This window comes from Lactuca sativa, chromosome 2, assembly GCF_002870075.4.
Source record: "Lactuca sativa cultivar Salinas chromosome 2, Lsat_Salinas_v11, whole genome shotgun sequence".
Taxonomy (NCBI): domain Eukaryota; kingdom Viridiplantae; phylum Streptophyta; class Magnoliopsida; order Asterales; family Asteraceae; genus Lactuca; species Lactuca sativa.
This window is the reverse complement of record NC_056624.2, coordinates 87,430,440-87,453,302: the sequence shown is the minus strand read 5'-3', so window position 1 is coordinate 87,453,302 and position 22,863 is coordinate 87,430,440. Positions and strand designations below refer to the sequence as shown.

General features: G+C 41.7%; 1 non-coding gene across 1 annotated transcript; it reads left to right on the top strand.

Annotated features, from left to right (window-relative positions):
- Positions 1-16,644: 16,644 nt before the first annotated feature.
- On the top strand, positions 16,645-16,751 carry LOC111892794 (small nucleolar RNA R71). The gene has a single exon (XR_002850681.2). It is a non-coding gene; the product is annotated as a small nucleolar RNA R71 (small nucleolar RNA).
- The last annotated feature ends 6,112 nt before the right edge of the window (positions 16,752-22,863 follow it).

The following is a 22,863-nucleotide window of genomic DNA, read 5'->3' as shown; positions in this document are numbered from 1 at the left end:
GCATTAGTCGTGAGCCGTTAAGACGGCCTTTGGGCGTTTCTATTGCGGCCGAGAGGGTGGTTTGTGCTACGGAGGTTCTTCGGGGATGCGTGCTAGAGATTTTCGGGGTTGCGTTTCCGATTGACCTAATTCCTATTGCGATGGGGGATGTCTGTGTCATCGTAGGCATGGACTGGTTGAGCCGATTCAGCGCCGTCATTGACTGCGAGCGTCAGCTGGTGACTATACGAGACCCTAGTGGGGGAGTTCTTACGGTATACGGCGAGGGTACCCGTTCGGGATCAGCTTTTTGTTCGGCTGCTAGGGCGAGGCAATGCCTACAGCAGGGATGTAAAGGTTTTGTGGCGTATGTGATGGATACGCGGGAGACTTCCGAGAGACCGAAGACAGTGGAGGAGGTTCCAGTGGTGCGCGAGTTTCCAGATGTTTTTCCCGAGGATTTGCCGGGAGTACCTCCTGCGAGACAGGTAGAGTTTGGTATCGATCTGGTTCCGGGGGCTGCGCCTATTGCGAAGGTGCCTTATCGTCTTGCACCTCCAGAGATGCAAGAGTTGTCCTCGCAACTCCAGGAGTTGCTGGGAAAGGGATTTATTCGGCCGAGTAGCTCGCCGTGGGGAGCACCGATTCTGTTCGTCAGGAAGAAGGATGGTTCACACCGGATGTGTATCGATTACCGGGAGTTGAACAAGGTGACGGTCAAGAACCGCTATCCGTTACCGAGAATTGATGATCTATTCGATCAGTTGCAAGGGGCATCTTGGTTTTCCAAGATCGATTTGAGATCAGGGTACCATCAGGTAAGAGTGCGGGATGAGGACGTCCAGAAGACAACATTTAGGACGCGGTATGGGCATTACGAGTTCGTGGTGATGCCTTTTGGGCTCACCAATGCCCCGGCAGTGTTCATGGACCTCATGAACAGGGTATGCAGGCCGATGCTGGATCGGTCAGTGATTGTATTTATCGACGACATCCTGGTGTATTCACGGTCTAGAGAGCAGCATGAGGGGCATTTGAGGGAGGTCCTTAAGGTACTGAGGTCGGAGAAGCTATATGCGAAATTCTCCAAATGTGACTTCTGGTTGCGGGAGGTCCAATTTCTGGGACATGTTGTTAATCAGGCAGGGATATTGGTTGATCCGGCCAAGGTGGAAGCAGTGATGAGTTGGGAGGCACCGAAGTCACCTTCCGAGATCAGGAGTTTCCTTGGGTTGGCGGGGTACTATCGGAGGTTTATTAGAGACTTCTCCAAGATCGGGGTACCGCTCACTAGATTGACCCGGAAGGGTGTTACATTCTCATGGGGACCCGAGCAGCAGACTTCCTTCGAGACACTTCGTCAGAGACTGTGCAAAGCCCCGGTATTAGCTCTCCCGGAAGGGATGGAGGACTTTTTCGTATATTGCGACGCATCGATTTCGGGACTGGGTGCAGTGTTGATGCAGAGGGGCCATGTAATAGCTTATGCATCGAGGCAGCTGAAGCCTCACGAGGCGAGGTATCCCACGCATGACTTAGAGTTGGGGGCAGTAGTGTTCGCTCTCAAAATTTGGCGTCACTACCTGTACGGGGTTCGTTGTACTATATACACGGACCATAAGAGTTTGAAGTATTTGATGGATCAACCCAACCTAAATATGCGACAGAGGAGATGGTTGGACGTGGTTAAGGATTATGATTGTGAGATCCTATACCACCCAGGCAAGGCTAATGTGGTAGCCGATGCATTGAGTCGTAGGGCGGAGAGCACTCCATTGCGGGACGTATGTCTGAGGTTGACGGTGATGACTCCGGTATTAGATGCTATTCGTGGGGCACAGGCCGAGGTTGTGAGATCCGAGATGCAGAAGAAGGAGCGGGTCGTCGGGTTAATTTCAGAGTTCGTTAAAGATGGACGAGGACTTCTGACGTTTCAAGGTCGCATTTGGGTACCATTCGTGGGCGGTACGCGTGCTACTTTGATGGAGGAGGCTCATAGATCGAAATTCTCGATCCATCCCGGTGCTACGAAGATGTATTTGGATCTGAGAAAGGAATATTGGTGGCCTTGCATGAAGAGAGACGTCGCTTGGTTCGTTGAGAGGTGTTTGACCTGCCGTAGGGTTAAAGCCGAGCACCAGAGACCGCATGGTAAGTTGCAGCCCTTGGAGATTCCTGAGTGGAAGTGGGAACAGATTACGATGGATTTCGTCACCAAATTGCCGAGAACTGCCAGAGGAGTCGATGCAATTTGGGTGATTGTGGATAGGTTGACAAAGAGTGCACACTTCCTTGCCATTAGCGAAAGTTCATCAGCAGAGAAGTTGGCGGAGTTATACGTGAGAGAGATAGTATCTCGGCATGGAGTGCCGATCTCGATTGTTTCGGACCGCGATGTACGTTTCACTTCCAGGTTCTGGAAGAAATTCCATGAGGAGCTGGGTACTAAACTGCATTTTAGTACCGCATACCATCCCCAGACAGACGGTCAGAGCGAGCGGACGATTCAGACATTGGAAGACATGCTTAGAGCGTGTGTGTTAGACTTCGGGGGTAGCTGGGATGCGCATTTGCCTTTGGCTGAGTTTTCCTACAACAACAGCCATCATTCGAGCATTGGTATGCCACCTTTTGAGTTGTTGTATGGTAGGAGGTGTCAGACTCCCATTTGCTGGGGAGAGGTGGGACAGAGAGTGATGGGCAGTACAGAGATCGTACTTCAGACGACCGAGCAGATTCAGCTGGTTAGGCAGAGGTTATTGACCGCCCAGAGCCGACAGAAGAGTTATGCGGACAGACGCCGGTCCGAGCTCGAATTCCAGGTTGGCGACTTCGTCCTCCTAAAGGTTTCTCCTTGGAAAGGAGTGATCCGGTTCAGAAAGAGGGGCAAGTTGGGGCCCCGGTTCATAGGTCCATTTCGTGTAATTGCAAGGGTAGGTCGGGTAGCTTATCGGTTGGAGTTGCCAGCAGAGTTGGGTCAGATTCACAATACCTTTCACGTATCAAAGTTGAGGAAGTGTATAGCCGATGAATCGGCAGTGGTTCCGTTAGAGGATATTCAGGTGGATGCGAGCCTGAATTACGCCGAGAGACCAGTAGCTATCAGGGATCGGAAGATCAAGGTTCTACGGAACAAGGAGATACCTCTGGTGTTGGTTCAGTGGCAACATCGGAGGGGATCGGAGATGACTTGGGAGCCGGAGCGTGAAATGCGGGAGCAACATCCGGAGTTATTCGCAGAGTGAGACTTCGAGGGCGAAGTCTAGTTCTAGTGGGGGAGAGTTGTAACAGCCCGATATTTCAGGTATTGTTTTAAAACTATTTTTGGGGACATTTTAGGAAGGGACTCGGCGAGTTGGTGCCTGACTCGCCGAGTAGGACCACAGGCTTGGTCGCGGATGCGCGACTGGACTCGACGAGTCCAGATATGGACTCGGCGAGTCGACGCTGTTCAGCAGAAACCCTAGCCGTTTAGTTTGGAACGTATATAATGCCTCTTAGGCCGTCACTGTACGTTTTTTTGGCCGATTGTGAAGCACCTAGCATCTGTGGACGATTAGAGGAGAAGGGAAGGCTATTGGGGACCTTAAGGAGATTGTTAGGCAAGAAGAGGCAAGGTTTTGGTCAAAGGAAGATCAAGAGGATTGAGTTCTGAAGGTTGGGGACACAGAGATCACGTTCTTCAGGTAATACTCGGCCCATTTCTGTTGTTTTGATGGTGAGCACGAATCTAGGGTTTATGAAACCCATTTAGTGATTAGATAGATTATAATGTTGTTACCAAGCGTTTAAATCCCAGTAATAGTATGTTTAGAGGTCCAGGAAGTCCCATGTATATATATATATATATCGGAACCATGCGGATTACAGGAGGCAGTTGATCGACTGCATGGCATGGACTCGCCGAGTCCAATGATCAGACTCGGCGAGTAGCTTGAAGGCTCACTGGGACTCGCCGAGTTGTTCTTCAGACTCGGCGAGTATCTTGAAGGTTCACTGGGACTCGCCGAGTTGTTCTTTAGACTTGGCGAGTGGAGTCGGGGTGGCCCCGCGATTCTTCCACGAGGATCTCGTCGAGTCAGGAGGGATACTCGACGGGTAGGAAGGGGAACAACAGGGAAGTTGGGGAGGACGTCTAGACTCGCCGAGTCGCCTTTGCACTCGACGAGTCCGGTCAAGTTGACCGTTGACCAGAGTTGACCTGCATGTAATTTCGTAGGGTCAGTTGTCTTGTTTGATAAGATTATTAATAAGGGTATGTGGTATTATAGGGAGTCTGCAGTTTGGCGGATTGAGTGCGAGTAGTTTCAAGAGTTCTAGCCTACATACTACGAGGTGAGTTTTCTCACTATACTCCACCCGGAAGGGTTTGACTGTGAGACCGGAAGGTCGTATATGATATGTGTTATTTATGTTATAAATAGAAAGATAGATATTATGCATGATATGTATGTTTATGTGGGCCGGAAGGCGATATATTATGTGGCAGAGAGGTCAGGTATGATGTATGTGCTACGTGCTATGTGTGTTAAGTTATATGTATTATGTGTTGTAAATGTTATGGGCCGGAAGGCAATATACTGTGGGCCGGAAGGCAATATGATACGGGCCGGAAGGCGATATGTCATGGGCCGGAAGGCAATTATGTTACGGGCCGGAAGGCAATGTATTGTGGATCGGAAGGTCAGGGCCTGGAAAGGCGTATGTGTGTAAGTCGTATATTGGGGAACTCACTAAGCATTTATGCTTACAAGTTGTATGTATGTGTTTCAGGTACTAGCGAGGACCGTGGGAAGGCGTCGGCGTGACGCGTACACACTGCCATTGTTGGAGATCTTGGGGATCCTTTAAATTGTATTTTGAAATGAAATTTGGAATAAATACTATTGTTGAGTGAAATTGTTTTATTTTAAATGAAAAATTTATTTGAAAATTTGAGCTGTTACACACTTATCCATAATCGAGGCATGACTATAATGTTCGCCCCCAAGGGGATACACATAACTAACCCTGGATCTACAACATGCTCTCGTCCTCACAACCTTACTCAAAGGGTTAGGTACCAACTGATTTAACAAAATGACGATCCTCAACCATTAAAAGAAACATCCTCATATATGAAATCGCTCGAGAAAACTTCCAAGGTGATCTAGAAATGTTGCCAAAACAGGAAAGCTAAACAACGCTGCCCCAACATCCGAACTTCCAATAATCAAGGAAAAATGCAAAACTTGAGCCTGCTATGAACCAAAATTCCACACCACAATTAAGGGTAAACATACCCAGAAACCAAAGAAAATATAAAACATATGGAACTTGACGTTAGGTTGACGTATCCATTGAACTTCAACTGACACAACTCGAAACTTTCAAAGAACCTCCACTTTTGACGATGAACGAAATGACCAACGATCGAGAATGCATTGAAAACTAACAAAATAACCCAATACACTACTGAAGAAAACCCATGTGAAAATCAACATACCAAACTTTGAAGTTGATTTACCAATCAATAACTGCCCACCCTAGAACGTGGATAGCAATCTACACAACAAGTTGAGGAATCCTTGAACACTCGATGCTCAACTTGAGCGTCCGAAGCGCCTTTTGATCTATTCAGTGACATTCCGAAAGGAACCACTGGCTACAACAAGCTCCTTATCCAACATCTTCTTTCCGCGAAGATGACTCTTGCATTCCTAAACACATACGTCTGATGATAACTTGTTCTACACCTCCGTCCTGACCAAATCTTGAAACAAAATTTCGCATACCCAAACCGCAAATCCCTAAGACCCATTCTTCTGAAATCTTAAACTTGAGCATAACGATGATACTTCAAGAAAAACAATCAGTTCTCCCACTCTTAAGGTTCAAACTACCACCAAATAATGTTGCAGACAAACCACATCTCAAACCGATTCAAATGGATGCATAGCATCCCCGAATTTGTAGAATATATAACACAACATATGTGGGGCTTCTAGATAAAGACCAAGCGAACTCAAAGTTATTATGAATCTCAGATGGAGATCTCAAAAACTTCCTAATCATATCCGTCTCTAACATCAGAATCCCATGTAGAGGCACAAACAATAATTATGTCCATTCATGACATAGATTTTCCATTTAGAAAATATGAACTACGACACACCTCGCATATAATTCCCTAACAAACAATTAATAGCGAGCATTGCTCGTAATATAAGAAGCATCATTCTCTTAGTCGGGATTCATCGAAGACAATAAAAATTTTCGTTACCGATTCACTTCCCCTGGTTCCTGAAATAATCAACAAGCAGTTGACCTAACTATATATGAGTAAATCAGACCCTTGATCTCATCTCAAGAAAATATTACCACAAGAATCCTTTTGTGCATTCCCAAACTTCCACTCTTTCCGCCAAAAATCTAACTATCTAGCCTCAAATTGGGTCTACACCCCAACCCTTAAAATCATATTACTGCTCTCCCTTTCCTCCAAACACAGAAAGTTGGAAGAACAGAACCTCAGTTCAAAATAGTGACATCCCAATCCATCCACCAATCACTTAAACTTCAGCTGTAATCCTCAAGCTGTAACATCCCGAAATATCAAGAGTAGAGTTGAAGGGCTAAAAGAGTATATTGGGAAAGAGTGACTCGGCGAGTCCATGGATGGAGTCGGCGAGTAGAGTCGCGATTTGGTCGCGTGTTAAGTAGCCGACTCGGCGAGTCAATGAGATGGACTCGGCGAGTAGGCGCTAAGTGGAGAAAACCCTAATTCTCGGGGTTGAGCCCTATATAAAGAACATTATGTTTCCTTCCCAGCCTCTTTCTCACCCCTTGAGTCCCAGAAACCCTAATTTCATGGAGAAACCCCATTGTTGAGCAAATTGGAGCTTGGAGAGGTGGTTGTTGAAGAGATCTTAGAGAAGAAGAGGCTTGGAACAAGGGGCGTTGCTTGGAATTGAGTTTCATTGCAGCTGGGGCGTTCTTTTGAGGTAATATCTCGTTTTTGAGCTGCCATTTCCTAGATGCATCATTTTGGGGGTATTAGAGATCATATCCTTGGATGTATTGGAGTTTAGAGGTTAGATCTGAGGTTGCTACCTCAGAACTGGAATAGAGAAGAGTTGGAATGCATGAAAGTCCCTGTGTTGAGTGTGGGATGAAGCTATCATGTCCCAAACCTTAGCCCTAATGTGCAAATGCACAGATCTCTTTGGATTCACATAAAGTTTGCCACTTTACGTGATGGATGAGTTGTAGGAGGCTAGATCTATGTTTTTGATCAATTGCATGCCTTGGAGTGCTTCTGTATGGATTCATACCGGTGGTACTCGGCGAGTCACATGGGTGTACTCGACGAGTTGCTTGAAGATAAGCTGGAACTCGACAAGTTGGAAGAACAACTCGGCGAGTTGGATGAAGATGGTCTGGAACTCGGCGAGTTGTATGAACAGCTCGGCGAATAGGGTGAAGATAGCCTTAGACTCGGCGAGTATGTCCTTGGACTCGACGAGTCTTGTTGAAGTGTCCCAATATTTTTTGGTCGAGTCGAGAATCGGCGAGTCGCGGGATTACTCGGTAGTTGTGGGCGAGTGGACTCAGAGTTGTTGGACTCGACGAGTCTCAGGGTGACTTGGCGAGTTAAGTCGCGGATTGAGGGAAGTTCTGAGTATGGGGACTCGGCGAGTCATCGGGTTGACTCGGCGAGTAGAGTCAGTCAGGGGTTGACTTGGACCTTGTCCAAGGGTTAACCAGTTGTTTTTTCAGGGGTATTTTGGTAATTAAGGGTATTTATTAAGTGAGTGTGTTGGTGTTCAGTGGAGGAGTTCGTGTCGGAGCTTGGAGTAGCGGGATCTTATCCTTTCAGCCGGTAGTTTCGAGGTGAGTTATCCTCACTATATCAACGGGGTTTAAGGCACCAAGGCCGACCCTTTATCGAATGGAAATCCGGGTAGTTGTCTGTTGTTATGATATTGCGGGATATGGGCCGGAAGGCATTATGTTATGGGCCGGAAGGCATTATATGTTGTGGGCCAGAAGGCATTATATGTTATGGGCCGGAAGGCATTGTGATGTGGACCAAAAGGTCATGGCCTGGAAAGGCGTATGTGTGTAAATAGTATGTTGGCTGAGTCGTAGGGTGATGTTATGCTAGTGATCGGCTAGGTCGGTATCCTGGTTAGGGTGATCATATGTTATGTGATCTGTTTGATCGATTTGCTGACTGTGAACTGTTATATGATTATGTGCTATGTGCATACGGTTGCTTAGACCGGAGTTTGACCCGATATGCATGGCTGTTCTATGTTCTGTTATGTTATGTATGCTTTTTATGTTATGGGCCGGAAGGCAAAATGTTATGGGCCGGAAGGCAATATGATTTGGACCGGAAGGTCGTGCCTTGGAAGGGCGTATTTGTGGTTGGTATTTTGGGAATATCTCACTAAGCTCTCGGGCTTATAGTTGTGGTTTTATGTTTTTCAGGTTCTTCAGGAGATCGCGGCTAGGCGAAAGCGTGATCGTACCGCTCCTCATGATTTTGTAGTAATGTGATTCTCGGAATACGTTAAGTGTTTTGTATTGAAAACCTTTCTGTAAAGATTTAATGAAATCGAGCTGTTTTTGAAAAAGTTAAAATTGGTTGTATTTTTGGGTCGTTACACAAGCCATTCATCATAATCGCTTCCTTCTTGAGTCCCAACAGGCCTCGAAATCAACTACCTCTCTTGGGTCTACACCATTGAAACCTCAATACAAATTGCCATTAAGGCCCAAACAATCACCATACCCATCATTAGTTGGAACGACCATCCCTGATAAACTAGTAAAGGCGGAAATACACTACAATGAATCATGGTACCAAACCATGCCATCTTCCCTTAACCAGTTCCTTAGAATCCCCTAAATTTTTCCTTGAGTCGAGTATGGATCATGTGCTTCCAGTATTACGGGCCCAATACTACCATCCACACCTATCCATACTTCCATTAACAATCATCTCAGAGCCTCTAAGTAACTACTCATGTCCACATCTTCCGATCCATTCTTATACACCCTTTCGAAAATGAATACCCATCGCTAAACACCACATGCCAACCCACTACAGCACATCCTAGGCTCTCCTAGGTTCTCGGCCTCTCCCTTTCACTAGTTACCAAAGAACTCTTAATAATGTCAGTTAACTACTTCATGAATACAATCACTTGCAACAGAGCTTATATAATCCTTTGAGTAAAAGACTTATCTTTACATCGATTAGAATCAAATCAGATCTACATAGTAGGGTCAAATTTTGTCACTCAGAGATTATTTACCGTATGTAACTGATGTGTGCAAACTCACTTAGTTTTAAACCTACTTTTAATTATCAAATAACACACAAAAGGTAGTGAACCTATCAATTGTGGTATAGCTAAATAAGCAGGGTATCGATCACAGGGAACGGTAAATTAAAATTAAAAACTAATTTTATCTAAGTTAATTAATAAGTAGGGGTTTTCTCTAGTTTTAAAAGACTAGAAACTTACTAACTATTAATAATTTAAGAACTAGAAAATAAAGACTTAACTAGATTCAATAATTGGAAAGGAACTTTTGTTTAGTTCAACTTAGTTGACTCTATGGTTGATTTCAAGGTAATGGTGCAATGGATTAATTCTTTCGTTGGTTACCGATTCAAGTGATTAGATTCGTATTCACTACCCTAATCCTTAGCAAATAAACTAACTTAAACAGTGGCCAATTGTCTAATTTAATTAAATTCACTAGATTAATTATTCGGGTTAAGTTAGACTTGCAATAATTAACTAATTTATTCTTTTAATTAACTTCTTGTTTGATGGTCATCTTACAAGCTTGCACATGGATTTACTCAATTTTCTTATTAATTCTAGTTTCATATTCATTAATCCTAGACATATGGCATAGTGATAACATAACATATGAGGTTAATAATCAATAGATGTTCATGCTAATCAATTATCTTCCTATTAACAAAAAATTAATTATTATTCACACACAAGGTTCTTTAGCAAGCTAAAATAACAAAAATTCACCAACTTAGAATTAATCCTACCAATCAATCAAACCATATTGTCAACTTTGTATCCCCAAACAAAAGTCTAAAGGTTTTAGCTCATAATTGAAGTAAATAACAGCAAACAAACAAAGTCAAATTGCTTAACCATAATGATAAAACAAAAGAATAAGTGGAATGATGAAATTTTGCCTCAATTACTCTCCGGGATTGAATTCTAGCTTCTTTCGTCGTCTTCTAGGGTTTTTCTACCTTCTCAATAGTAGCTAAACTCTTCTGAATCGTTCCAGAATTCTCCCCCATCGTTCTGAGGAGTTATCTTTATATATACGAATCGACTCGTCGAGTCCATCTCTCAATCCCCGTATTGTGATAAGTCTCTGGGATCCCGAGTCATTATCTTCTCGATTCTTCGATCGGACTCGCCGAGTAGTCGACCCTACTCGCCGAGTAGGTGTTATTTTTGGTGTTTTTCTTCTTTATTCCATTCTTGATCTCTCAACCGCTTCTCCTGCTTCCTTCTGCTTTCGAGCTTCATTTTTGGACTGAAAATATAATTCAAACACTTTTAAGTACCTTTTGTCCATAAAATGCAATAATTTAGCTAATAAATGAATAAAAATCTATACTTAATATGAACTAAATATGCACATATCAAAATACCCCACACTTGACTTTTGCTTGCCCCCAAGCAAAACTAAATTTTAAAACATTAGAATCATATATGACAACTCCAATCTAAGCCAGCCATTATGCCAAGACCGCAACGCATATTTGTGTCTAAAAATTTTCCTAAGGACCTCCCATACTCCAAATACTCACAATCCTCATAAACACTCGCCCACTCACCCCGAACTATGCTCATTTTATGCAACCCTCCGAATCCATCCGCAGAAAACCTCTTACCCTCAAGGTGTTTTTAATTGAGCAACCCAAGCATACATAATCTAGAATTACACTTTTCGATACCACCATGGAGCTCTTTTGAATTCTTCACTTCCTTTGGTAATTTGATCTTTGATCTCTTTGAATTCACCACCTTTATTGTTTGATTTTCGGTATCTTCAACTTTTTGAATTTCTTGGAATTTTGATCTTTTGATCTTCACTTTGATTGCTCCAAAATTCTTACAACTTTTCTTGTAATTCTCTTTTTTTTCCATGTACCTCTCTTTTTTCACTCAAATCCTACATGCTTAAGCAGGGGCGCTCAATCTCAGCCTTTATTGGCTAACGATAACAATCTTCATGGATACATTTCAGGTTTAGGTTGCTAAACATATTGCATCCCTCGGGCTGAGCAAGGTCGTGTTTTTGTCCCATGATTTCACCGGAATAAGGAAGCCACAAATGCACTAGAACGTATATAGGCTCAACTAAACATTTGGGTCTTCATGCAATTATCAACACAACTCTAACATGGGATCCTAATTTTACTTTTACCAAAATTTTCTAAATTAAATCCTAAGTAATATTTTTAATATGCAACAATTTTTTTTTTTAAAATTAACCTAAATTAAGATAATTAACCTAAATTAAGACTCTAAATTTTCTAATATGTAACCAACCCCCTACCCCACACTTATTTTATGCAATGCCCTCATTTCATATTATGCATGATAAAAACATAAAAAGAAAATAAAGAGGGAATTGGAACAAACTCCCCTGGGATAGCAATCGATAGGTTGGTCAGCTCCAACTTCAATTGACTTTAGAAATGGTAACATCTCATCCATGCCTTGGTTGTCAAATCTCGTGTGGGTCGCTCCAAATACATGGAAAAACAGTCTAAGATCTTCAGGAATCAATATACGAAGAATAAATGGTCAAGTGGTACTCTTATCAGCATCAAATCAACAGTCCCTTTTGGTTAAAAATTGATGACTCGTCGAGTCATATACGTGACTCGTCGAGTATAAACACGGACATTTTCATGTGTGTGAGAATACAAGGCGACTCGTCGAGTCAGTTTATTGCACTCGAAGAGTAGACCACTGGACAAAAAAAAATTACATTCTGCACATATGCCAGCGTCCAATAAATCTTCAACATTTTCTCCTCACTTCTGGACTCACTCGCTCATGTCCCTAAGGACCGGACTCGATACTTTGACTCTAACGCTTCCCTTCCTTGACTCTCTATCACTCTTATAACCCTTTCGACTCTAGAACTTTAACTCTCCTATGCAAGCATTCCTAATTCAATTCTAAAAAATAATCAAAGCAACCACACATTAAACAAAACAGTAAAAAGTCTAACACATTCAAACCAACCAAATAAATAAAACAAACAAAAACATAAAAATTGAAAATTGTTCAATAAAAATGCAAAGAAATCAATCCTCCTCCTCGTCATGATCCGCTGTTGTTCCACTTCCTCCCGCACCACTCCTTCTTGCACTAATCACCTCGTCCCACGATGGAATGTACGGAAAGTTACCGCCATCAATATGCGATATGTTGAAATGATCGAAAAGTCGGATATGTGATTGGTTGCTAAAATTAATGCCCCGCGCCATTTGATCTTGTAGCCGCCTAATCTCCACATTGTACCAATCCATTGGTACTTCTTCATTATCAACCGGAATCACCGGCGGCTCTTCCTCCACATCCCGCTCCCTCCTCGAACGAACCCTCCTCCTCGGTGCTTTGGGACCAACAACCAGATCATCATGTGGGATATCATAATGACCACCACCATAATCTTCAATAATCCTATCCTGCCGGAAAAGAATTGGATTGAATGGAGGCGTAGGAATCATCGTCATAAAGTTCCATGCACCATGGGTCATCAACCCAAACAAGTTGGCTAACCGGGTGACAAACATACCACCATTGATTCGAGAAGTTTTGCGATCCTTAACCGCACCCTCCGATAGATATGAAGCCAAACACCATGGAATATTGCAAAAAATGTCGGGTGTGATAATTCTCGATAAATAGAAGACATCAAGGTTAGAAACCTTGTCATCATCCTTCCTTTGGTTAATAGTGGATGAAATGAGATGATGAATAAGGCGGTGCGTAGGTGATCGGATGCTCCCCTCTTATGCCGATTTTGGAATATAAACTTTGTTGCCAATCGTGTTCCACCACCCTATGCTAGTAACTCCATCGGGAAACACCATGTGGGATTGCCCCAAAAAGGCCCGAAAGATATCTGTTGAGACCAAGGGCTGGTCATAAATTCCCAATCGACAGGCAAGGTCGAGCACGGAACATTGTTGAAATTCACCCCCAAGACAGAAACTGAAACTTGTTGGGTGATAACAATCCACTCCCCCCGGGAAAGATACTGTGGAGAAGAATTCTAGGCATAACTCCAAATACACCGGCTCTTGGATTCGAAAGGCCCGGCTCCACCCATCACAAATCATTGTTTCTCCTTCGTGGGTAAACTCCTTTAAAAGATACGGAGCTAGCTCATCTTCATAGCGTACTCCTTGCAACCAATCCCAATCTATCATGTTGGGCACATATATTTCCTTCTTCCTTATGTCGGCTAGCTTCTTCTTCCACTTCCGCATTGTTGAAGCGGACTCAATTTGTGGGAAATTTAACCAAGTTAAGCCACCTTGGTGTCCCCCAAAACTTTGCCCCCTGTTGAACATCTTTTCTGCAAAACAAAGACACAAAACCCAGAAAAACAGAGTATAAAAAAAACGTCATGCATATGTTCCCCGACTCGACTCGTCGAGTCCATGTACGCCTCGGCGAGTCGCACGAACTACACGAGTCAGTCAGCGGGTCGGTCTAAATTGGACCAGGAAATCTCGAAATTTCTTCAAGGGTTTTGTCTAGACACATGTATATAAGGCATTAAGGCAAGAATAGACATGCAAAACATCATAATCTTTGAAAAATCGAAACCCTAGAAATCTAATTTTATTCAAAATCGGTTCTTTCTATGCAATTCACATTATAAATAGCCTTAAACTCATGCTTTTAACAGAAAAGAGGAAGAAATTCGTTACCTTTTGTGATGAAACTTGAGAAATTAGAAGAAAAATGGAGAAACACTTGAATGCTTGAGAGAGAGGCGCATGGCGAGTGTGTGTGGAAAAGAAACTGATTCATTAGGGTTAAAACCCTAGTTACCGGTTGTAAAAGTAATTTCAATATTATTTTTTTCTGTAAATAATACCGACTCGTCGAGTCGGGGTCAGGCTCGGCGAGTCTAGTCGCGATGTCAATTTTTTCTGAAATATATATGGACTCGTCGAGTCACGGTCAGACTCGGAGAGTTTCTTGAAAAAAATCCATAATTTTTAATTTTTTTTTTCATTTATCTAAAAAAAATTTCACCCCACACTTAGCCCATGCACACTCTCAAGCAGACATGTCCGACGAATTGGAGAATTAACAATCTAAAAACGAAGGAAAAATTGCAAACAAAACTAAAAAAATAAAAGAAAGCAAACTCTAAATAACGGGTTGCCTCCCGCCAAGCGCTTCTTTTTAAGGAGTCATTAGCTGGACTCCTTCCCGTCTACGTCTCGTCATCTTCCAGCATCGGGAATGCACGCCTAATCTTTTGTGGTTTGTACTTCGTTTTGTAAGCGTGAATCTTCTTTTTGTAAGCCCGTTTTGTTTCCTCTCTCTTCTTTTTCACAACATCATCTTCAGCTGCTTGGGCTTCCATTTGCCTCTCTTTTGCCTCCTCTTCTTTCTCTGTGCTCACCCCATCTTCAAGTGTAATTGCATTAAGACATGCTATATAAGTGTGTTGAACTTCCGTATCCATGTCTTCTTTTTCTATTTGTTCTCCTAAAGAATGAGGAAAATTTTCCAAACCCAGATTATATAGAGGACTAGCAACCAGCAGATCGAAACCGTCCAAGTTTTTATCAAATTCGACTGGACTCGTCGAGTCCAGTAAAGTGACTCGGAGAGTCTGATCGTATTCCACCATTTCTTGGTTGTGTTCTGAGTCGGCTTCTTCCAGTAGCTTTTCTAACTCCTCCAAGTCCTTGTTAACATCTCCATCCTCTCCAGAATGTAGCAGAAACTTGGTTGGATCTTCTTTTTGCAAAAGTTCAAGTTCTTTTTGTAATATCTCATCATCCAAATGGATCAATGAGATGTTTTCTTTTCTTTCCTCCTCTTGCTTGGCTTCTGGCATAACTTTAAATACTACAGACTCATCACCCACCCTCAATGTTAATGTAGACTCGCATACATAAATCAAGGCACATGCGGTATTTAAAAATGATCTCCCCAAAATGATTGGAATTTTGGGGTCTTCTTCCATGTCAACCACCACAAAGTCTACCGAAAATATAAACTTGTCTACTTTAATAAGGAGATCCTCACAAACGCTTTGTGGATGAATTATTGTCTTGTCTGCCAAATGGATCTTAATATTTACCAGTCTCGGCTCCGGTAAATTCAACCTCTTAAAGAAAGATAAAGGCATCACATTGATGCTTGCACCCGAGTCGGTCAATGCTTGGGTGACAACTTTATTACCAAACTGGCACGAAATTATAATATTCCCCGGATCGCCTTTCTTTTCGGGCAAATCACTCAATAGTACCTCCGCGACTTCAGCCAAATCTTTCCTAGCAGCAAAAAGACCTTTTAGCAAGTTGAAGTATTTTGGTGTTTGGAGCATTGTTTCCACAAATGGCATATTAACTTGTAAGGCTTTAACATGCTTCATGAAGGTTCTATATGCTTCAACTTTTTCTGCAGGCATGGCTTTAATTGGGTATGGCAAAGGAGGATTATATGGCTTTAAAGGACTGACAGTTTTATCATTCACGCACGGACTCGTCGAGTCCATTAGAGGGACTCGACGAGTCAGATCGGGTTTTGCTGGAATCGACTCTTCTTCCCTTTCTGTCTTCCTCTTAGAGATCCTTTGCGCATCTGTGAAAATTTCTTCTTTTCTGGAGGTCACTGCACTCACATTCTCCATTCTCGGATTGGTTTCGGTATTACTTGGAAGTTGACCTGGTCTTCTTTCGTTCACTTGGTGTGCAAGCTGTCCCAGCTGTTTCTCAATGTTGAGAATGGATGCTTGCTGATTCCTTAGCATGTCCACGGTCTCATGTATTGCAACATCGTGATCATTGTGTCGCTTTTCGGACGCGGCTATGAATCTAGTGAACATTTCTTCCAAATCAGCTTTCTTTCTACCGGTTCTTCTCTTTGATATAGTTCCCTCTCCTTCTGCTTGTATTTTTCCTCCTTAGCCTTCTTATACTCTTCGTATGGGAGCCATTCCTTCTTAGGTTTTCGCCAATTTTCGTCGTATCGATCGCCACTTGAATAGAAGACTTGAGCTTTCTTATTTCCATTCTCATCCACATCACAATCCTTGGTGAGATGGGGCCCTCTACAATTTTCACATCCCACCCTCATAGCATGGATTGTTTGATCCATTTTTGTCATTCTTCTATCAAGACTATCAAGCTTAGCTATCACCGCCGCTATGCTATCATTTGCCGCGTTCACTACTCCCCGACTTACTTCATTTCTTGGATTGTGGTATTCTCTAGAGTGCTTAGAGAATTCTTCAATTAGCTCCTTGATTATCGGGGGCGCCTTCTTCGTGAGCGGACCTTGAGAATCTAGCAATTGCCTTGTGGTGACATTGACTCCATCGTAGAAAATGGAGACCTCTTGTTGGCTATTAAGGTCGTGATGTGGGAAATTTCTAAGCAAACTCTTGTATCTTTCCCATGCTTCATAAAGAGATTCTCCAGGTTGTTGCTCGAAGTTGGCAATTGCTTTCTTTAGCTTGGCTATTTTGGAGGGCGGACAAAAGTGATCAATGAACTCCTCTTTCATCTTGGCCCATGTGGTGACTGATCCGGGAGGAAGTGACTTTAACCAATCCTTTGCAGCTCCTTTGAACATGACTGGGATCATGCGAAGAAGCTGGGTCTCGCGGGGGACATTCGGTACATTAAAGTAGTCGACCACATCATTCACTTCGTCCAAGTGTTTGTAGGCGTCTTTCTGATCCTTCCCATAAAAAGGAATCTCCTTGAGTTGAGCGAGAATATGGCCTTTTAGTTCGAAAGTGGTGGTCGTGGGAATTGCGGGCTGCACAAGTCCCGGGCCGGTGTCATCGCGCATCCTCTTCTTCTATTCCCCCATGGGGACTTCATCGATATTAGCCATAGTGATGACTAAATCGTTTTCAAACTCGGAGTCGTGCTCGAATGTGGGTTCTTCTTCTTCCTCGGTCTCGTATTCGATATCTTCTTGAATTGGGTCTTCAATAGTCAAAGAGGCACTGGATGCTTCAAATTTGCTGCTCCTGTTCTTTGACGAAGCGGATTCTCCAACGGCTTTGCCGTTGCTCTTCCTTAGCGCGGATTCCGGGTCTTCAAGAGGGGGGACCAGAGGTGTATCAAATCATCGGGTCAGGAAACAACTGTAAACAAATAGAAAACGCATAAAAAGAACAAAAATAAAATAAAAAATTAAAACTGAAACAGCGACAGACTTGCTGAGTCGGCACGAGTGCACTTGGCGAGTTCAAGGCAAAAACAGAAAAGAAAATTTCTAGTTACTCTAAAAACGAAATTTTAATAAAACTAATTCTACTTACTGAATTGCTTCTTAAATAACTTTGTGTAAGATAAATCCTACATAAAGGATCGATTAAACTAGAATTTAATGTTAATTTAGAACCGTTCCCCGGCAACGGCGCCAAAAACTTGATGTGTGCAAACTCACTTAGTTTTAAACCTACTTTTAATTATCAAATAACACACAAAAGGCAGTGAACCTATCAATTGTGGTATAGCTAAATAAGCAGGGTATCGATCACAAGGAACGGTAAATTAAAATTAAAAACTAATTTTATCTAAGTTAATTAATAAGTAGGGGTTTTCTCTAGTTTTACAAGACTAGAAACTTACTAACTATTAATAATTTAAGAACTAGAAAATAAAGACTTAACTAGATTCAATAATTGGAAAGGAACTTCTGTTTAGTTCAACTTGGTTGACTCTATGGTTGATTTCAAGGTAATGGTGCAATGGATTAATTCTTTCGTTGGTTACCGATTCAAGTGATTAGATTCGTATTCACTACCCTAATCCTTAGCAAATAAACTAACTTAAACAGTGGCCAATTGTCTAATTTATTTAAATTCACTAGATTAATTATTCGGGTTAATTTAGACTTGCAATAGTTAACTAATTTATTCTTTTAATTAACTTCTTGTTTGATGGTCATCTTACAAGCTTGCACATGGATTTACTCAATTTTCTTATTAATTCTAGTTTCATATTCATTAATCCTAGACATATGGCATAGTGATCACATAGCATATGAGGTTAATAATCAATAGATGTTCATGCTAATCAATTATCTTCCTATTAACAAAAAATTAATTATTATTCACACACAAGGTTCTTTAGCAAGCTAAAGTAACAAAAATTCACCAACTTAGAATTAATCCTACCAATCAATCAAACCATATTGTCAACTTTGTATCCCCAAACAAAAGTCTAGAGGTTTTAGCTCATAATTGAAGTAAATAACAGCAAACAAACAAAGTCAAATTGCTTAACCATAATGATAAAACAAAAGAATAAGTGGAATGATGAAATTTTGCCTCAATTACTCTCCGGGATTGAATTCTAGCTTCTTTCGTCGTCTTCTAGGGTTTTTCTACCTTCTCAATCGCAGCTAAACTCTTCTGAATCGTTCCAGAATTCTCCCCCATCATTCTGAGGAGTTATCTTTATATATACGAATCGACTCGTCGAGTCAGGTGGTGACTCGTGGAGTCCATCTCTCAGTCCCCGTATTGTGATAAGTCTCCGGGATCCCGAGTCATTATCTTCTCGATTCTTCGATCGGACTCGCCGAGTAGTCGACCCTACTCGCCGAGTAGGTGTTATTTTTGGTGTTTTTCTTCTTTATTCCATTCTTGATCTCTCAACTGCTTCTCCTGCTTCCTTCTGCTTCCGAGCTTCATTTTTGGACTGAAAATATAATTCAAACACTTTTAAGTACCTTTTGTCCATAAAATGCAATAATTTAGCTAATAAATGAATAAAAATCTATACTTAATATGAACTAAATATGCACATATCATTAACATATGACTTAACATATTAACTTAATATTTAACTCACATCATCAAGGGTCCCACAAAGCATAAAGCAAGCAACATTTGTTTAGTAACACTCCAAGCCACAAAACAAACAAAGGGGACATCCCAAGCTCACTTACTACTATCCATGCAAGGAACCTTCACTCTCATTGCTAGTTGCCTTATGCATGTAAATTATACGCAATAGATGATCAAATTGACTGTCGAATAAAAGATTCTACCCTAGGATCACAACCTGACAAGGAACAAGAAGTAAGGCCAAATCATTCATTCTAGGGCTAGATGATCCTAACCATATACAATGTTTAAAGTATACACTTAGCAATTAATGTTACCAATACATATTACCAATCTAGCATAGCGTCCAATCTATCATACAATTTCGGAAAGTATCCCTAGCCTTATCCTAGCATGAAAACATTCATATCATATAGCATATCAACATGTATGGGTATTATGGGAATCACTTACTTGAGCTCGGCTGATTGCACGCATTACACCCCCTTTTTCTTTATAAAAATCTTTTTAGAAACTTATTGTATATAGAAAAATATTTTTAAAAATTTATTTTTATTCAAAAGATTACCAATTCCTCAGTTTGAGTTCAGACATAACCAAGACAATGCCCGAATCAATCAAACCAAGGCTCTGATACCAACTTGAAACAAACCCAAAAATTATAAGGTAAAATTTTCATTTTTAATTTAACTAGAAACATCAATTATCTTCTTTCTTATAATTCAAAAGTATTTAAGAATAAAAACAGTTATCAGAGTACAATCCCAAAATCATATTGTTGGGGAAACATGGGTGGATACCACATACCAAAACAAAAGAAAATAACTGCTATGGGCCAAATCATAGTCCGTTATTCTTTTCCTGCCATCAGCCAAACCATGGTCTTTCCATGCAGTTCTGAGAGCCAAATCCCAAACTTACATACAAGTGCACGGGGCCAAATCCTGGTCTTGCATATATTCTCCAGGGGCTAGATCCTGGTTTTTCAAACAAATGTTAAGGAACAGATCCTGGTCTTTCATGCAAGTACCACAAAGGCAACTAACATTCTACACAACAAGTGGCCGACATTGGTGCCTTCGACCCATAGATCTAGTGAGGAGACTCACCTCAATCCAAGATAACCAAAACACACGCGCAGCTGCCACCAGAATCCTCACACTAAACACAACCAAAATATCTCTAATCAATAATTTAATACAATTTCCCAAAAACCAAGGTCCCAAACCATATTCTATACTTCTAATGGGTAAAAGACCATTTTACGCTTCTCATATCTAATCAAATAACCCATGGCCCAAACTCCAAAAGATCTAAGGCCCACATGGCCCAAAAGAAGACCTAAGAGTACTCCTTGCATACCAAACTCATACGCTCTACATAAAACCCATCGAAGCACAAGGTACAACTCGTTGAAGCTCAAGGATGGGGACTTCATGTATTACACTGAGTGTACGCATACGTATGACCAACATACTCATCAGATAACCAAAACTTCATATTAGGCACTCAAAGCTTTAGACCAAAACATCTAAACTCAGATGTAACCTCTAAATAAGGTCTTAATCCATAAATTTTCCAACTTTACTCCTTTCAATGTCTTAATGGGACCCAAGACACGATTTTATCCATCTAAACCCATAATATGAACATCAACTTAAGCATTACTCATCAAAACCCATTAAGATGATATTTTTATGGTTCTTAATAACTCCATAATGGATAAAGTTTCCATCTTTATCCATTAGAATGGTCCAACCAACCAAGATCTAGTCTTTAAGTCACAAAAGGGACCAAAAGTGCATCATTCCAATCTTAATCCATTATGTCCATGTCTTAACCTTCTAGTTTTGAATCAATAAGATGTTTACATGGATAATGTTTCCAACTTTATCCGTAACTTGGTCACAAACTTACAACATCTAAACTTTATGCACTAAAGTGACCAAAAGTTGAAAACACCCAAGACTAGCTAGATCAAGGTGAACAAAGTCTGGATCTACAAGCTCCAATTCAACCAACACTTCTCCAATGAGCTCCTTCTTCTCCAAGATGCACCAAGAACACTACAAATCACTTAAAATCACCTTCTTTTTTCTCAAAAATCTCAAACTAGGGTTAGAGTTTCAAAGGAGGGTGTTGGAGAGGTGGAGGCTGAGAATGGAATGGGTTTTGGGAAGTTAAGGAGCTTAAATAGGGTTAAACCATGAAAATAGGGTTTAGTAACTGATCGCATACCCATAGCGTAACCCATGTGTAACATCCGGATTTCTAGGCATGGCAATTTGAGTATTTCTTATTGAAATATGAGAAGTTACTAGACGAGTTAACGCATCAACTCGTCGAGTAGGATCGTGACTCGATGACATATTTAATGTACGGGCTCGACGAGTCGAGTATTTGACTCACCGAGTCAACGTTGTTAAGGAAAACCCTAATTGTACGGGTTTGGGACCTATTTAAAGGACCTTATGGCCTTCTGTGGCAGCCACCTACACCTTGAGAGACTCCTTTCGAACCAGAGAGCTTAGAGAGTGGAGAAGAGCCATCTTGAGCCTTTTTGGTTTGACATTGCAAAGGAGAAAGAGAGTTCTAGCAAGAGGGACCGAAGGAGGGTGATGTTCTGAGACTTTGAAGCATGGACCTTCACTTGGAGGTAACAATTCAGACCTTTCCTTCTGTATGGTGTTCATTGCATGAATCTAGGGTTTCTTGACCTTTTTCTTTAAAGGAATATGGAGTATATGAGGTCCCAGTGTGGAATAAGCCTTAGATCTGGACCTTAAGAGGTCCAGAGAGTCCCAACCTTCTAGCTTTATGCAGTCTCTTTGGGGTTATGAATCTAGGTTGCCATTTTAGGAGCTATTTCTTAATTTAAGGACATATAAGCATTGCATGAGCTTAAAGATTGAGACTTTGCATGATTATTGGGTGTTAGAAGGCCAGATCTATAAGTTACAGAAGCAAATATGACCTCAGAAGTTCATTTGGGTGTTGCCATGGAGGGAACTCACCAAGTCCATAAAAGGACTCAACGAGTCGAGTCGGGTTGCCACGCGATTCGTGGCCCGTGGTAACCCGTCGAGTGGAAGGATCACTCGACGAGTCGATTGAGGCCTTAGGAGGATTCAGAGGACATGCTTGGACTCACCGAGTCACTGATATGCACTCGACGAGTCTGGTCAAAGTTTGACTGTTGACTAGAGTTGACTTCTGTTAACCCTGGGGTTTTGGCCAAGCTGATTCAAGAGAGGTCAGAGAGGGGTAGAATGGTATTCTACCCATTATTAGAGACGAGAACATGAGAAATTATTGATTAGAGATGTTATCATTTTGATAGGAGGAGGCTAGGTTGGGTTATCGAGCGTGAGAGGGTATCCAACATCTTGTGAGGTGAGTCTTCTCACTATACTTTACCTGGTGTGGTAATTAGAGTTATGTGACAGAGTATTTTGTATGCCATTTATATGATGTGATACACTGCATTATTTCTTTGTGATTTATGCTATGTATGTTACAGATTTTACAGAGTTAGGACCAGAAGGTCCACAGACTTAGGACCAGAGGGTCCACAAAGTTATAGGATTGGAGGGTCCCACTGAGACACATTGACCAGAGGGTCAAATAGAGTTATAACCTCGAGTGGCTAATATGTGTTGTATGTGGTATTTTGGGGGACTCACTAAGCTTCGTGCTTACCGTGTTATGTGTTATCTGTTTCAGGTTTTTCTCAGTATCTCGGGACGGCACCGGCTGGAT